Here is a 4,517-nt window from a genome sequence, read left to right on the forward strand (position 1 = left end):
ATTCTGTAGGAGTCAATACTCCGAAGGAGGGGTTGGTACTGGGGGGAGTGTCCTGTTTTAGGGCTCCTAGCTTGAGGACAGAAGAAGAGGAGAGAAAACGGGACAGAAAAAAATATTTGAAATTATGGTTGAAAATTTCCCACATTTGGTGAAAGCCATTTATAGATACGAGAAGATCAGTAAACAGAATAAATACAAAGTAAACTATGCCTGAGCACATAAGAGTCAAGCTGTGAAGAACCAAACACAAAAAAATCTGAAAGCAAAATGTCACTTTACATACAGGAAAACACTAATTCCAAAGTTCTTCAGGCTGAAGGAAGATGATGCCAGACAGGAGCTTGGATCCTCAGGAAGGCACGAAGAGCATGCAGCATGGTGAGTGCGTGGGTGAGGAAAAGCATCCTCCACGGTCCGCTGCATGGGCAGGAAGCTCACCCGGAGGGTAGAGGCTTGGGGGCGCTGGTACAGACCAGATCCTGGTTGCATGTCAGCTGGAAGAAGCCATTTCGGGTGTGATGTAGCTATGTTGTTCATATATTGATCCCTGGACCCTGAACCCCCAGCCCACTTCCTGGAAACTTGTGCCAAGGCCTGGGGTGGAACTTGGACAAGGAGGTGAAAGATGACTGCCTTATTCATCCCCAAATGAGAACAACAAAAGCTGCTTCACTATTGACTGAAAAGCACAGGCTGTCTGTTTGGGCCCCTTAAAATTTTTAAAGAGGGCACTACTCTCATGACCTAGTTGCCTCCCAAAGGTCTCAGCCCCAAATACCATCGCACTGGGGATCAGAGCTTCAACATAGGGATTGTGGCGGGACACAAACATCCACAGCAGGACATCTTCCAGGCACATACTACGTTTTATGGTTTGCTCTTACATTGGCTGTATTTGTTCTCTTAATGCACATTTGTCACTGTGGGAGTCTATATATGACAATCAGTATGGATGATTAATTGTTCAGTTATTTTGTTTTTATCAGCCATTGTTACAAATCCGGTTTCACAAAAATACCAAACAAAAATAGAAGTGATGCTTTTAACTTGTGGCAGCTGAGGAACCCAACCCTTGTGCCTAAAGCTCTCCTTCTGCTTCTCTGGCCTTGGGGGCCCCTTGCCCAGGGGGCTCACACTGGGCCCAGATTGCCCCCCTCCCACCAGAGAGGTCAGGAATCGATCTGAAAGGAAGGCTGCAGGCCAGAGAGACTGTCACAGAGAAGCGTGACCCAAAGACAGCTCTGGCACCTGCCGACTCAGGGAGATTGGGCCGACCAAGACACATGTGCCCAGGAGGGATGGGATGGGTGTGATGCTCATTGTATGGGACCTCCCTTTCCCTCTGTCAGAGCTAAACTCAAGTTGTGTCTTCTCATGTTCAGAGACTCACAGTTGAATATTGGCATATCTCTGAAATGGTCATGGCAAATATATTTGATAGAATGTTCCTCTTGATTCACTCAATGTGCAATGTGAGGTAAATTTAAAAGTGGTAAATGAGGCTCAGAAATTCAGTTCTAATTTCTTTTTTCCCCCTTCAATGTGAACATACAAAAGCTACCTTATTCAGTCATGGCTTTCTAATAATGTAAAAACCCAACTCAATTTCAGCCCTTAAATTGTAGGATCCAAAGTGAATTCTATGTGGTTTTCTGTAGCCAGACATGTGTGCAACACTTAATTCTGGTTATTGGTTTCTGAAAGTAGTAATTTAAGATCAAGGATATAATTTCCCATCCAGAGACCAAAAGGCCAGAGAGGAGCCTCGCCTACTATTATTAGATCAGAGGCAGTCAGATGGGAAGGAGTCTAGAAGATCAAGGTAGTGTTAGTCATATATGAATGCATTAGTCAGGGATCTCCAGAGAAGCAGAACCAATAAGATATATACATAGATATATATAAGAGGAGATTGATTATAGGAATTGGCTCATGTGATTATGGACGGTGAGGAGTTCTATAGTCTGTCTTCTGTAAGCTGGAGAACCAGAAAAGCCAGTGTAATTCAGTCCCCATCTGAAGGCCAGAGAACCAGGAACACCAGTGTCTGAGAGCAGGAGAAGGTGGATGTCTGAGCTCAAGCAAGAGGGCAAATTCACCCTCCCTCTGCCTTTTTGTTCTATTCAGGCCCTCAGTGGATTAGATGAAGCCCATCCGCGTTGGGGAGGGCGAACTTCTTTACTGAGCAAACTGATTCAAGCACTAATCTCTTCCAGAGCACCTTCTACGGACACCCAGAAAGAATGTTCTACCAGCTATCTGGGCATCCCTTAGCTCAGTCAGATTGACATACAAAATTAACCATCACACTGGACTTTTCTGGTGGACCAGACCTTCTGAACCTACCCTGGCTGCTGGAAGCACCTTCTGAAGAGACCCCTTCTACACCTCTCCCCCCCCCCCCCCCCAGTCAAGGGCCTGAGGTGACAAGTGTGCCCTGCACTGCCCTCAGGCCACAAGACCTACCGTTTCTGAGTTGCCGTTTGGTTCATGAAGATCCAGCTGGGAGAAACGGAGCAGTCTCTTTCACCTTTTAGTAGACCAATTTTATGGAGGCTTAACATGGGCGGCGTGGTGTGGGATGGGGAGGATGCACACCTGAGCAGACGTGGCCCCACCTGCAGGAGCCCCCCAGGTCCTGGCCAGCTGGGCAGGGGTGTGGCACATGCACGTACCCACAGCACACGCCCTCAGAAAGCAGTGAGACGTGTGATAATGAAGGTAGGGTGGACGCTTTTCTGAGCCATATGGTGACCAGTGACCGACGATGGACCCTACACATGTCCTGCTGTTGAACCTGTGAAGTGTGATCAAGGAAGTCTCAGCAAAGTAAAATAATTTAAAACCAGAGGGCATGGGATGGTATTAGGCTAGGAGATAAAAGTGCCTCCCTGCTCTTCTCCGAGCTTATCTATCTGATCTCATCTCCAGGCTTAGTCCCTTCGAGCTGCGTAAAAGAGCACAGACCGGGAGGCTTATAAACCACAGAAACTTAACTGCTTACAGTTCTGGAGGCTGAGACGTCTGAGACAAGGCCCCGGCAGATCCAGTACCGCGGAGAGCCCACATCCTGGTTCATAGATGTCTTCTCACTGTCTTTTTTTTTTTTTTTTTAAGATTTTATTTATTTATTTGACAGAGAGACAGAGAGAGAGGGAACACAGCAGTGGGAGTGGGAGAGGGAGAAGCAGCTTCCCGCTGAGCAGGGAGCCCGATGTGGGGCTTGAACCCAGGACCCTGGGATCATGACCTGAGCCGAAGGCAGGCACTCAACGACTGAGCCACCCAGGCGTCCCTTCTCACTGTGTCTTAACATAGCGTAAGGGGTGAGGGAACTTTCTGGTGTTCTTTTCTTTTCTTTCTTTCTTTTTTTTTTTTTCCATTAAATTTTTTTAAATTTGAGTATGCTTGATATGCAATGTTGCATTAGTCTGGGGTTTCTTTTCTTTTTCTTGTCCCATTCATAGAGCCTCCCAAAGGCCCTATCTCCTAATACCATCACACTGGGGATGAGATTTTAATATGTGAATTTAGGGAACACAAACATTCAAACATCTGTCATTGCTCCATTTCCAGCCACCTGGGAGCCCAAGCTGTTCTGCAAACAAGCCAGTCGCACTAGGCTCAGGACCACTGCCTTTCTTGCTGCCCGTGTCTCAAATTTTTACATGGATTGTGCCTCTGTGTTTATGCCAGATGTGTGCAAGCTTGTGGTCTCATTTCATTAAGTCTCCTCTCAGACATGGCCACCCCATCTGACATGGCGCCTGACATTCTCTTTCTCTTTGCTCTGCTTCATTTTTCTTTAAAAGATGTCTCACCTGACATTGTGTACTTGTATGTGTGTTTATTATCTGCCCCCTCTAAGCACAGTGGAAGGTCTAAGAGGGTGGGGACTCTGATTTGCTCCTTGCTGCAAGCTCTGTGCCCAGTAGAGCATCTGGCATATCAATGAAATTAGTATTTATCAGCAGAATGGACAAACACATCATCTATCTGAAAAAAATATACTTTAAAAAATATTTTTTATTATCTTTTATTTTTTTTTAAAGATTTTATTCATTTATTTGACAGAGAGAGACACAGCGAGAGAGGGAACACAAGCAGGGGGAGTGGGAGAGGGAGAAGCAGGCTTCCTGAGGAGCAGAGAGCCCGATGTGGGGCTCGATCCCAGGACTCTGGGATCATGACCTGAGCTGAAGGCAGACGCTTAACGACTGAGCCACCCAGGCGCCCCTGAAAAAATATACTTTTTAAAAACACAGCCAAATGAATGTCATAAAACTAGGTTGTCATCACCATTTTCCCCATTCTAAATATTTAAATTAGTTTAAACCAAGAATAAGGTTTTATGGGAATAAAGCATTAAGGAAAGGAGACCCGAACAATCAGGTGATCTACTCACCTGCATCCATTTCTTGTCTTGATGCCTAGTCAATTTCCTGTAAGTCATAGAAACAGGCCATGAAGGAGATTAAGTTGATGTATTAGCTCCAATTTCTCATTAGAAACCATGG

General features: G+C 45.8%; 1 long non-coding RNA gene across 1 annotated transcript; it reads right to left on the reverse strand.

Annotated features, from left to right (window-relative positions):
* Positions 1 to 267: 267 nt before the first annotated feature.
* LOC118009418 lies at positions 268 to 4,517 on the reverse strand. Its single transcript, XR_004678923.1, has 3 exons — positions 4,406 to 4,517; positions 2,467 to 2,797; positions 268 to 494 (listed from the first exon to the last, which is right to left on the reverse strand). It is a non-coding gene; the product is annotated as an uncharacterized LOC118009418 (long non-coding RNA).

Source organism: Mirounga leonina, unplaced genomic scaffold (genome assembly GCF_011800145.1).
Source record: "Mirounga leonina isolate KUSES-001 unplaced genomic scaffold, KU_Mleo_1.0 Mir_127, whole genome shotgun sequence".
NCBI lineage: Eukaryota > Metazoa > Chordata > Mammalia > Carnivora > Phocidae > Mirounga > Mirounga leonina.